We start from the raw sequence: 14,309 nt of genomic DNA, 5'->3' as shown, positions 1-14,309 counted from the left end.
ATGTAGAAGCTGAACTTCGTGAAAAATTAAGATCATTTCAGTGTGTCTGTAATGTTACATTTGATGCTGTAAAGCATAGGTTACACACCTTAAAAGAGAGCTTGGACAAACAGGACAAATTAATTCCTATAGTCCAATCACAAATTGCAGGCATGAGCATTCGAGTAGATGACGTGGAACAAAATGTTAAAGAGAAAATAGCCAATTTTGACACTATAATTGTAAGTAGTTTGACAGAACCATTTGAACTACGGTAATTAAAGATTAAGAAGTTACCAAGACTATAATCTCCAGAAACATTTCGACTCTTGTTTTTTCTGAACTTAATGATGCTAGTAAGGTTATGTATGACTTGTCGGAAAAATTCAAGTTTCTCCAGGAGAGAGTAGTAAATACTTTACCTACTGTTGTGTTACCGAGTGAAGTGGTGACTGTTTTGCTGTGGGGAGACTTTCACACAAAATTTAACGAGAAGTACTGGTTTGCACTTGCTCAAGTGAAGTTAATATCAGATCCATGGGATCCAGGCAGAGTCACATCTCCCAGGGACATTAACGTTCTGTGTTAACGGGAGGAGCGATGACCATCAGATCCCTAGTTTGTTTTTGTGTTTCTTCTGTGCTAGTTTTTCCTGCACCAAATTCCCTTCAAATCTTAAACTATTCTGTAATTAATTCTTTAATTCTTAAACTATCCTACTATTTTTAGTACATAGAAAACCGGCTATGATGGTGAAGTAGAAAACTTAAGAGAATCACAGATGAACAGTGATCTCTAGACATGAAATGAAACGAATAAAATATTATTTGAGTGAAAGGTATAATATGATGATACTATTTAAACTGAGTAATGTCTAGATGACATGAACTGAACATAATCTTTTATGTGTGTATAAAAATATAGTATAAGCTTAATAACTAAACAACTATTTTAATGTAGTGTATAATTTTCTATTTAGTATAGAATATTTTGTGGTGCCACCGCCAGACACCACACTTGCTAGGTGGTAGCCTTTAAATCGGCCGCGGTCCGTTAGTATACGTCGGACCCGCGTGTCGCCACTATCAGTGATTGCAGACCGAGCGCTGCCACACGGCAGGTCTTGAGACACTTCCTAGCACTCACCCCAGTTGTACAGCCGACTTTGCTAGCGATGGTTCACTGACAAATTACGCTCTCATTTGCCGAGACGATAGTTAGCATAGCCTTCAGCTACGTCATTTGCTATGACCTAGCAAGGTGCCATTATCATTTGCTATTTATCTTGTGATGCATGTACCGTCAGACCGATGTTCACCAATTATGGATTAAAGTTAAGTATTCCAGAAGCTACGTACGTTTTTTTGCTAGTCTCAATCCCTTGTCTTGTTCCAGACCTCATGCCAGCCTGCGTGAGCTTAAACGCGTGCCTTTCGGCTTCCTGTCATAGTGGATTGGCTGTCTTGCCAGTCCGCAACATATTTTATATCTTTTATGAAATGTGATGTAGATGGGAGGGTTTGTATTAGTTTTGGAAAGGGTGGGTAGTGGAAGTATAAGCATGGCTAAAAGAGAACACAGACCACACTTTCCAAATGACCATCACAAACAAGTGTGACTGACACCTCACCATTTGCCATTCCATAGGGATGGCTAAGATTTCCTTCAGGGACTTCAAAGGTGAAGGTGAGAATGTCCGTTCTGTAGAAGATTGGTTGGTTGGTTGTTTTGGGGAAGGAGACCAGACAGCAAGGTCATTGGTCTTATCGGATTAGGGAAGGACGGGGAAGGAAGACGGCCGTGCTCTTTGAAAGGAACCATCCCGGCATTTGCCTGGAGCGATTTAGGGAAATCACGGAAAACCTAAATCAGGATGGCCGGACGCGGGATTGAACCGTCATCCTCCCGAATGCGAGTCCAGTGTCTAACCACTGCACCACCTCGCTCGGTCTGTAGGAGACATTTAACACCATATCTCCTCTGGCTTCTCACTCAAGTACCAGAAAAGTAAGGATTCTGGGGAAGGGGGGGTGGGGGTGGGGGGGGGGTGGGGAGGGGGTGGAGTGGGAAGGGTTTCCTGTCTCTTCTTCAACCATTTCTACTTTTTCCCTAACTACTTCTCATCTGAGTACTGGTCTATCTTACATATTCATATACGAGGGTAATCCCAAAAGTAAGGTCTCCCATTTTTTTATAAGTACATAGACCTGTTTATTTCTACAATGGTTTACATCAGTTTACAGCTTGAACATTTAGCTATTTTTCAACACAATCACCATTTCTATTGATGCATTTTTGTAGATGCTGTGGCAGTTTTTGTATTCCCTTGTCATACTAGCTTGCTGCCATGATGTTCAGAAAGTTATGAACCTCTTCTTTCACCTTGTCATCAGAGCTGAATCGCTTTCTGGACAAATGGTCTTTTAACTTAGGGAACAGGTAATAGTCACTGGGCGCCAAGTCAGGACTATAGGGTGGGTGGGTGATTATGTTCCACTGAAACTGTTGCAGGAGAGCAATAGTTTGCCGAGTGATGTGTGGGTGAGCATTATCATGGAGAATGTGTACAACCTTGCTCAACATTCCTCTTCTCTGGTTCTGAATTGCCCATTTGAGTTTTTTCAGAGTCTCACAGTACCTGCAAGCATTAATTGTGGTCCCAGCAATTCAGCTTTGATGCCAAGGTGAAAGAAGAGGTTTATAACTTTCTGAACAGCATGGCAGTGAGCTGGTATGACATGCCACAGCGTCTACAAAAATGCATCGACCGAAATGGTGATTATGTTGAAAAATAGCTAAATGTTCAGGCTATAAACTATAAACAGGTATATGTACTTATAAAAAAATAGGAAACCTTACTTTTGGGATTACCCTCATACTTCTATCACTGAAGTCCTTATTTTCCATGGTTTCCAATAATCTTCAACTTATTTCATATAAGTAGGCTGAAGAATCAGAATACACAGACACACTTACGCATACACACAACGAAACACAAAGACGCAAACAATGAAAGTACAGATGAAAATGATGTAAGAGCTGTCAAGTGTTGTAGGGGCAAAGAATGTGCACATAGAGAAATATGCACACATGGCTGTTTATTGTGATGGTTCTACGTCTCCTAGTTGTTTGAGAAAACTATCATATAGATATTTATTAATATGTATATATAGGAAATATATGTATAAGAACAATGATGATTCTATATCACATATGTACATAAGGATATAAAAACTATGATAATTCCACATCAGGGATACGTAAGAAGGAAGTGCGAGTAAATACATAAGAACGAAGTGTGAGTAGTTAAGGAGAGCATAAGCCAAGGAAAAACTAATGATAAGAAGCCAGGGAGGAACTAATTGTGATAATTTTTCAGGAACGTCAGTCAAACATTTGTTCTGACGATTTTTAGGATAGCGGGACAAGTAAGTACAGCATAAGTAAATGTATGATATATTGAATAATATATAAGTGGTGTATATTGGAAGCATAGGAGTGGAAACATAATGGAGGACTCTAGGGGATTAAATGAAGTATTAAGAAGTGAGTGTTAAATGTGAAACAGATTTACTTTCCAGACAATATTTAATTACAGTGTACATAAAGATGTATACTAGGGAAATGAACCATGAGGCCTACTCAGGAAGGATAAGGAGGGCACACCCAGCATGTGCTGGATATAAAACGGCAGGTAGGCAGACCTAAGAAAGGCTGACCTATACTGTGCAGACAGGGGCACCAAGAAGGGGGTTGGCCTGTATCATAGGGAAATAGGAATCAAGAGGGGCGTACCTACCAAAACGTAAGTAGGGAGTGCACTCCTAGGGTCAACCCATATATACGGTATAGGTACTATTGCTCAAGGGGAAAGGACAGTATTGTGAAAAGAGTCACAAAATTTTGTAGAGATTATTCTGGTAAGTTTAGATTCTCTATTCCACTAGCGCTGTTATATTTTATGTTTATTAGAGTCAGAAAGAACACTTTCATTTTTCCAGAGTTCCTCCAAACTGCAAGGTATGGTAGATAATGAAATTAATATGTGCTAAAGAAAAAACAGTACAGAGAAGTAGAGTAAAGAATGACATAATTAAGTGTCTATGACACCTGGAGTTTGTGACTGGAAATCAAGAATCTTGTCCACACGATTCCTAGATATAAAAGTACTAACTCCAATAGTGGGTGAAATGTTCAGATAGTTATTATCAAAACGAAGAAAGAAGAGCTAGATATTAAGTACACAATTACTAGAAGAAATATAACATATACTGATTAAGATGTGAATTAGCATTATGAGAGATAATTATGTACATAATTAATATGTATAAAATATCACAAGTTTGAGCTAAGGGGAGGGATATGTTGTGCCTCGAGAATTTTGGGGTAAATTCTAGAGACACTCAGTCTTTCACCATCTCAAACACTTGATATTTTAAGTATGAGTGTGGGAGAATGGAGATGTGTCTACCGTGCCACCAGTTTTTGTGTGTGCAGGATGGACATGTTTCGGGAGAACACTACAATCGTGGCAGTCGATTGGCGCAGACAAGTGTTTGCCGTTCGCGCCATAGAAACTGTATGTGATGTACAAGGAGCAAGCATGCATTATTCTTTGATAGTGTAATGACTGTAATTGTTATGAACGTATGTAATATGATTTGACTATAGACTCTTAATTCGGGTGTTACACTTGCTGGAAGCAAGAACTGTCTTTATATTCCTGGTGGTTATTAAATTCACCACATTGTAAATATACTTAATTGTACCTGACAGTTAATGATGCAATTAACCTGCAAGAATTTGTATACTTAAGTGAGACTTGCGGAAATGGAAATATACCAGAACTGAACTGAAAGTATTATGAGAGTACATAGTTATTTCAAGAGCAGAGTGAGAGAGTTTCTTTAAATTAATCCCTCTAACCAGCATTATTTCTTCTGAGAAGAAGTTGTGGAGATTGACGCTGACGTGTATCCAGAGAATGCTGAACATTTCAAGCAAGTCAATTGTAATAAGAGAAAAGGAAAGTGCACAATCCAGTTTTGCACCGCTTCTCTTGTCGACAAACCGCCAGAAACAGTTCCATGTCGAAGTCTGCTGTTAGCAGCTGGTAGATAGCCTAACATGATGGAAGTGGCATATCACAATCGGTGTGGAAGAGAGGATGGTCAAGGTGGCACACTGTTAGACCGGCCAATATTCTCCGAACTCAGTCAGTCAAGAACTGCCTGCTGAATAGCAAGGTACCAGCTTATATAGAACTGGGCAGAAGGGTATTCTGGGACTATTTGCACACACATGATCGCCAAGAAATAGTTAATTGATCATCACACCCCCTTCCTCTGCTGCTGGTTGATGCCCTCTGATGGACGTTGGTTGCATTTACAGGTTTGTTGTCAACTGTGGTACTTGCCTGTAAACACTCTTTTTTCGGCCAGGCTTCGCAGCGGAGTCAGCAACCTGCATCGCTGGCCTGTTTGTGGTGTTGCTGTTGCAGTAGGTGTCTGCAGCACTCCCCCACCCGTCCCAGGGTGAGGCGTAGGCACATCTCGATGTCAGTCCCAGCTGGTGGAATGAGATCACCAGTGGCAGCAAAGGTGCTGGTGGTGGGGGGAGCCTAATCAACATCCATCGGCAAGGGACCCACCCATGGGGACTCTGCAAAAGCTTGTGTCAGCAGCGGCGGCAATGGCTGCATTGTTGGTGGCTGTGATGATGGTAACTGTGACAGTGGTGGCAGCAAAGGGATGCCTAATGAGCCTCCAGCCTCCTGAAAGACCTCAGACAGTAGTTGCAGCACCGGAGACAATGGCAGCACTGGGCCTGGCCCACGATGGTGCCTTAGCTGGTTGAAGTGCTTCCGATGGAGGGAACCATCATCAAGGACGACAGTTGCCATGGTGTGGCCGAAAAGTGTGGAGAGCTTGGTGGGAACCCAGTGGGGACAGCCTTTGGGAAACACCAACGCCCAGACTGGATGCTGCGGAGTGAACAGCAGCTGCACCAAGACTGGAGGTGCTAAACGAGGGGAAGCAGGAAGCAAGAGGGAAAGGGCGTTTGATGAGGGCAGATGTGCAGCTTCTCTGCTGGAGATGTCCCATCGGGACCAGAAGAATGATAAGTAGACAGGAAGATGTTGAGGGCAGCTGCCTGGGAGTGATGCTGACACAGTTTGGCATTCTGTGATTTAAATGTGCAGACAAACCTCTCAACCAACCCGTTGGATGCAGGATGGAATGGCGCCATATGGAGCAGTTGGAGGCCCAATGTAGCACAGAAGAAAGTAAACTTGCCACCATCAACTGCAGGCCGTTGTCTGTCACAATCACTTCCGGTAGACCCTTGATGGCAAAATATGAGAGAGGACTTGAATTAGGTGAGTGGCAGTCATCGCGGACGTGTATGCGATGTATGGAAAACTACTGCCAGCATCCACCAAATTGAACCAGTAGGACCCTAGGACTGCAAGGTGGCCGTCAGAGGCCATGGAAACAGGCGTTGTGGCTGCGCCAACTAGCGATGCTGACAGAAGGAGTAGGAACCCACAAAGTGGGTGATGTTGCTGCCCATTCCCTGCCAAGAGACATGTTGGTGGGTAAGGTATTTTGTCAGCATGATCGCCAAGTGCCTGACATGTAGGAGTCCGAGGACCCACTGATGGAGGGAGTATGGTATCGCAACAGGCCAATGATCAGTGTCCCCAAAAAGAAGAAAAAACCCTGTCACAGACAGAAAAGTCATTGCAGGGAGGCTACTAAGCCTGAACCTCCAGGTCTGACTCCTGATGACAATCGGAGGGCCACTCGAGTTGAATGTGGCGCAGAATTGTGTGGAGAACTGGGTCCCAGGCTATGTGCTGTGTGATGAACTGGGCCTTCAGTGAAATGCAGTGACAGCAGAGGAGGCTGCATCATCCAATGCTGAAAATGGAGACCGGAGCTTGTGGTCCATGTAGAGCAAGAACCGGTGGCCGTAGATGAAGTTGTGGAACTTCTTGAATCAAAATACGACGGTTAAGGTCTCCTTCTCGATATGGCTATAGTTGTGCTGTGCATGTGACAGGGTTTTCAAGGCGAAAGCTACTGGGAACTCAACACTGGCAACAATATGACTCAACACAGCCCCCGCCTCTAATCCAACACATCAATGGCCAAAATAAGGGACTTGGTGGGGTCACATGGGATGAGGCACGGTGGGGCAATAAGAGCAGATTTGAGATGCTGGAAAGCCCGATAATATTCTGGCGAACAGGTCCAGGGAACATTCTTGCGAAGCAGGTGATGCAGAGGCTCAACCAGAGCTGGAGCATGTGGGATGAAATGCCAATAATACGTGAATTGACCCAAACAGATTTGAGCTAGGAGATATTTGTCAGCATTGGTAGCTGCTGAATGGCCTTGAGGTATCGCGGTGTTGGGTGAATGCCCACAGCACTCAAGACATGGCTGAGATAGGTCACTTGTGGCACAAAAAAATTGACATTTGGCCCTGTTTCACTGCAACCCTGTAGCCTGCACAATCTCAAAAAGTCGCCAAAGATACCATGCTAAGTCTGGGGCCAAGATCCCTATGACTAAGAAGTCATCTAAGTAATTAGTGGTGCCAGGGCCTCCTTAGTCACAGACTCCAGAAAGCATTGAAAGATGGCTGGAGTGGTGGTGATCTCAAAGCGTAGGCAGTTGTAACGGAAGAGCCCAAAGGGAATACTGATGACGAGGACCTCTTGAGAAGGAGCATCGACTGGCAGCTGGAGGTGTGCAGCCTGAAGATCAATCTTGGCGATGGTCTATTCACCCACCAACTCAGACAGAATATCATCAACCTTCAGGATAGGGTAAGAGTCAATGAGAGACTGGGTATTGACCGTGGCAATGAAAATCTCATGTCAGTTTTATAGTACAGAGAATACAAACAATTATAACATTTTGTTTTATAAAAGTAATCCTGGGCATGACAACATTACAGTGCCCTCTATTCTGAACTGAATGCTTTACATGTGTGGATGCCCATGATTCCTTGATTTGAAACAAGTGCAAGATTTAATTTGGAGAGCTCTCTACCTCATGGGTCAAAATCACCACTAGTTAGCCAGTGAGTTAGATGTGACATTCTGCAATATAAAGTCGATGTTATTCCATTATGCAGTAAAATTCACATGAGGGCAGGGGGATGTCACCATATCTCACCAATGGAGAAGGAGAGCTCAAATTATTTTTTCAAAAAATTCCATACATAATTAATGGTTGTCCCCCAAGGCTATTCTCTAAGTTGGGTGGGCAGTAAACCCTACTTTGGATGAAGTGGGTAGGATTTTTGGTACGGTATCTGTCATCCCAGGACACAATGAGCAGTAGTCGAAACCCTGACGAAGGATTTGGTTGAACTTTTTCAGTCCTGCTCCCAGTCCTCCACCCCAGGGGTCAGTCCACCACCTTAGCTGAGTGATCAGGGTGTCTGAGTGCCATGGAGCAGGACTGGGTTGGATTCCCAGCCAGGCCAGAGATTTTAAAGGGCCACAAATGTAACTTTTTTATGGCTTTTTACAAGTCACCATTCATTTTCCAAATATTAAAAACACTCCATAGCCTCAGATCTAACCCCCCCCCTCCTCCCCCTCACATTACAAGCAATCATAAAGGCATCCTAGGCCATTGCCAAACTGTAGCAAAATGGAAAATTTACCATCCAGTTGCCGAACATGCTGCACACAACACATATGACTTCAACAGCTGCTTCATTACGTGGACAATTTGGATGTTCAGTTTCAGCACCAATTTTTCTTAACTACACAGGCAGCAATTGTCTCTCCAGCATACCCAACACTGTTACAATCCCCTTGCCCTAAACTTCCACCAACCAGTTTTCCAGTGCCTCACCTTACCTTTTCCCTTCTCTCTTCCTGTCTCCATTCTTACCCCTCTCCACCTCCTTCACCCCAGGCAACTGCATTATTGCAATCATCTGGGTATCCCTGTGAGTCATGGAGGTGATTTGCTGTGCAACACTAAACTGTTTGAAAGGAGGGGTGCTGGGGGAAAGTGGTGGGGCGAGCATGGTGCTTCTAGTTTTACCGGGTACTGTGTGTGTTATTGCTCACAGACCGAAAGTAGATAAGGAAGTCAGACTACAAGTTGTGGTTACAGATAAGCAATGGGTGTACAAGTAATCTATCAGGAAAGATAGTTGTGCAACTGCTTGTGAAACAGCACTGAATGACTTACAGAGATGCCACATTACTATACGAGGAGATGATGGTCACATGGTACTGTCTATAAGTCTTTTGACAATAACAGTTAGGAGCTCAACCTGTTCTCCACAGGTCATCTGTTTTTGTACGAGGAGTTTTGAACTTTACATTTATGAAGAATGATGCTGCCCAATATTGTGGCTGGAGAACAGATACAATTATATGTTGTTGTAATGTTAAAGATCAGCCTGGGACAGAATCTTTCAATGTCTCTGACATTATTGCTTACTGCACATTTCAAATATAAGAAGTGTTTGACAGGGATATCAGAACGTCATATTTTAGTTCTATTACATCCCTTGTAGTAAGGACTTGTAATGTTTATAAGGATTATGAGACCGAGTCTATTTATGGTTTAAAGGAAATGGTGTGTGTGTAAAAGTAAGAATTGTAGCTGATTTTTACATTGTTTTATAAGAATTGAAATAAACAACATAGTCCTTAGAAAGAAAAGGGAAAAGATATTACACACTGATCTTGCCAAAACAGAGAAGCAATTGTTCTTGCTGTTGTAGCTCTCAGGGGCACCCTGGGAGCACTCTGTGTGAGGCACTTTTGGGCATCTCTGTGAGTCACCGCTCATGCTTTGTTGAGCAACACTGAGCTTTTTGAAAGGAGGGGCACTAGGGGAAGATTGTGAGACCGGCAGAGTGCCTGCAGAGTTATTGGCATATAAGTATAAGAATCCTTAGGACCCTTAAGAGGCCTTTGTAAGAAGTTTTGTTATCATCTTTACCCAACACTCTTATTGGACATTAAAGCAGAATAAATACATTTATGGCCTTAGTTGAACTGTCCCAGAAGATTATGCTGTAGGATAGTATTGAATGAATGTAGGCTAACATTCCCTCTCAAGGTCAACACAGTGAGAAAGGTTTCTAAGTGTAAAGTTGGCAGAACTGAGCTCTTTTGTTAGCAGACTGATGCAGACACCTAAATGCACACTTTTGTGGCCAAGGTGAGACAGATTATTGACTACTGAAGGCAGTTGAAGGAAGTGGGGAGGACACCAGGAGGGCTTGTGAGAATGAGGGAGGTCTGTCAACAGATGGCACTTGCCTGTACAACAAGATAAAAGGAGCACAGAGGCTAGAGCATAAAAGAAATATAGAAAGAGGGAGAAAGGGGAAGATAGGGGGGAAAAGGAGAGACAGCTAGAGATGAAGAGGGGAACAAGGAGAGGGGAAAGAAAGGGAGAGAAATGAAGAGTGGAGGGAAGAGGGGGGGGGGGAAGAGAGAGAGAGAGAGAGAGAGAGAGAGAGAGAGAGAGAGAGAGAGAGAGAGAGAGAGAGAGAGAGAGATCATATCTGGTGGGAAGAAGAGTGGTGGGAGGAGTGGTGTGGACAAAAGAGAGAAAGGGAAAGGTAAGGTAAGGCGAGGCAGTGGCAAACAGGTTGGCAGAGGTTTAGCACAGGGAGACTTTGAGATTGCAGGATATGCTTGAGAGACAATTCCCACCTACAAGGGTCAGAGAAACTTATGCTGCAAGGGAATATCTGAATTGTCTGCACAGTGAAGCTTAACTGTTGAAGTCATTTATATTGTGGTGTGCAGCATGTTAAGCAAACGGGATGGTCGACTTTGTGCCACAATTTTTCAATGGCCATTCATGTGAGTAGGCAGTAGGCTACTTGTCTTGCCCACATATAGTGCATTCGAAAAGTCATTGTGCACTGGACAGTGGATGTAAATCACATTTTATGGTTGAAAAAACACTTACTGGACTGTTTTTGCACAGTTACTCAATTGTGTTTTAATTTTTGGACCTTTATTTTTTGAAGAAACCATGAAGAGTCACCTTTATTGTTCAATGATCCATGATTTCATTGTCCAGCTAGAGCTTGGTTGGTTGGTTTAAAAGGGGGGGGGGGGGGGAGGGACAAAACTGCAAGGTCATCGATCCCTTGTTCCCAGTAGAGCAATTACCCAAGGGAAAGAAGAAAACAAAGAAGATGTATGGCACAATAACAGGAGAAAGAAAGAACCAGAAGAACGACAAAAGGACAGCAAACAATACAATGTACAAAACAGGATAAGAAACCACAGAGAGATGGAAGAAACATAGAGAAGAGATTAAAAACTAGAAAGCAGATTACTGTGGCTGGATGACAATGAGAATAAAAAAAGGAGAAGCCAGCCACTCTGCAACACATTAAAACCTCCACCCTAAAAGCCCTAGGGTGGAAGACACAGAGGGACAAAGGACATGCGCTAAAACTCAGATCAAATGATAAAACCCACCCTCACGAATGAAATGTAAAACTAAAGCTGCTCTTGAGACATTGTTGCCCAACACTGAAGGCAGGGTACTGGGAAAGTTAAAAATCCGCCGCAGAGTGGCTAATGGCGGGCAGTCCAGCAAGAGGTGGACAACTCATTTGGGAGCCACAGCGACACTGAGGAGGTAGCCATGTGTGAGCCACATATGGCCAATGTGGAGTTGACAAAGGATAACTGAGTCCCTGAAGAAGCCTGCAGGGAAGACTTCCACACATTTGCAGTCTCCTTAATGAGACACAGTTTGTTGTGCATACTGTTCTGCCGCTGCGTCTCTCAAAGCTGAAAAACCTTGCAGCGTAAGACAGAACGCAGGTCACTTTCAGAGATGCCCATCTCCAGAAGCGGTTTCCACACAGCCTGTTTGGCCAGCCTGTCAGCAAGTTTGCTGCCTGAGATTCTGAAGTGTCCTGGGGTCCACACAAACACCACTGAATGACTGGACCATTCCAGGGCAGAGATGGACTCCTGGATGTTGCTGCCAAAGGATGGCGAGGGTAGCACTGGTTGATAGCTTGTAAGCTGCTTAGGGAGTCAGAACAGAGAAGAAACGACTCACCAGAACAGGAACGGTTGTACTGTAGTGCACGAGATATGGCCACAAGCTCTACAGTGAATACACTGCAGCCAGTGGGCAAGGAATGCTGTTCCATATGGCCTCTGTGGACACAGGTGAAGCCAACATTACCATCAGCCATTGAGCCATCGGTGCAAACAACTTTAGAGCCCCGAACACGTCAAGAATCGAGAGGAAGTGACAGCAGAGAGTGGCGGTGTTAACGGACTCCTTAGGGCCATGCAAAAGATCCAGACAGAGCTACAGCCGAGGTGTACACCATGGAGGTGTACGTGAATGGATCTCAATTAGAGGTGGTAAAGGGAAGGACTCCAGTTCGGAGTGAAGGGATCACACGTGAACTGCAGTCATGAGCCCTGACCTTCTCGCCGATGCGGGAGATGAACTGCCATGGATGGGAAAAGGAGACGGTAATTTGGATGCTCAGGAGAACTGCGAATGTGTGCAACATAACTGGCGAACAGCTATGCACGTCAGATCCGCAATGGAGGGACTCCGGCCTCCACCAGGACGCTGGTCACTGGACTCGTTCTAAAAGCTCCCATCTATAGGCGAATACCACAGTGGTGCACTGGGTCAAGTAAACGCAACACTCATAGGGCCGCCGAACCGTAAACCAGACTCCCACAGTTAAGGCAGGATTGAACAAGGGCTCTATAGAGCTGCAGCAGTGTACAGCGATATGCACCCCAGTTGGTGTTGCTCAGGCAGCAGAGAGCATTGAGGTGCTGCCAGCACTCCAGCTTAAGCTGGTGAAGGTGATGCAGTGAAGTCAATCAGGCATTGAAAAAAAAAAAAGTCCTAAGAATCGATGTCTCTATTCCAGTGAGTGGATCGTCATTAAGATAAAGTGCAGGTTCCGGATGAGTGATACGACGCCGACATAAGTGCATGACACACGACTTTGCGGCTGAAAACTGGAAGCCGTGAGCTAGAGCCCATAACTGCGCCTTATGAATGGCTCCCTGTAGGTGCCGCTCAGTATTGGAGGAGCAATACGAAATGCAGAAGTCATACGCATACAGAGAAGGGGAGACTGACGGCCCTACAGTTGCTGCTAGGCCGTTGATGGCCACTAAAAATAGAGATACACTCAATACAGAGCCGTGAGGAAAGCCATTCTCCTGAATACGGGGGAAGCTGTGGGAGGCACCAACTTGGACATGGAAAGTACGTAGCGATAGGAAGTTTTGGATAAAAATCAGGACTGGCCCCTGGAGACCGCACTCATACAATGTGGCAAGGATATGGTGTCGCCAGGTCGTGTTGTATGCTTTACATAAGTAAAAAAAGACAGCAACCAAATGTTGGTGTCTGGAAAAGGCTGTTTGGATGGCAGACTCGAAGGACACAAGATTATCAGTGGTAGAGCGACCCTGGCGGAAGCCGCCCTGATATGGAGCCAGCAGGCCACGTGACTCCAGGATCCAACCCAACCACTGACACACCATACATTCCAGCAGCGTACAGAGAACGTTGGTGAAGCTGATGGGCTGATAGCTGTCCACATCAAGCGGATTTTTACTGGGTTTTAGGACTGGTATGATGGTGCTCTCCCGTCATTGCGATGGAAAGATACCATCACTCCAGATCCGATTGAAGATGATGAGGAGATATCGCTTGTAGTCAGATGAGAGATGTTAAACCATCTGACTGTGGATCCGATCCGGCCCAGGAACTGTGTTGGGGCAATGTGCAAGAGCGCTGAGGAGCTCCCACTCTGTAAATGGGGAGTTATAGGGTTCACTGTGGCGTGTAGTGAACGAGAGGACTTCCCTTTCCATCCGCCATTTGAGGGTGCAAAGGGTGGGGAGTAGTTCTACAACACAGAGGCTCGAGCATAGTGCTCAGCAAAGTGCTCGGCAATCACGATTGCATCAGTAGAGAGCACACCATTGATGTTAACGTCAGGGACACCTGTTGAGGTCTGGTACCCAAAAAGATGTCTGACCTTCATTCACATGGGAAGGTGACGTATGGCACCCAAAGGTCGACACGTACCTCTCCCAAAACTTCTGTTTCTGTCGTTTTACAAGCAGGCGAACGCGGGCACAGAGCCACTTAAAGGCTACTAGGTGCTCTAGGGAAGAGTGCTGCTTATGTCGCTGTAGAGCTCGCCATCGCTCTTTAATTTCCTCAGCGACTTCCGGCGACCACCAATGGACTGTCTTTCGCTGGGGACACCCTATAGAACAATGGATCACGTTTTCCGCCGCAGAAATTGTC

This window comes from Schistocerca americana, chromosome 1 (genome assembly GCF_021461395.2).
Source record: "Schistocerca americana isolate TAMUIC-IGC-003095 chromosome 1, iqSchAmer2.1, whole genome shotgun sequence".
NCBI lineage: Eukaryota > Metazoa > Arthropoda > Insecta > Orthoptera > Acrididae > Schistocerca > Schistocerca americana.
This window is presented reverse-complemented; position numbering follows the sequence as displayed.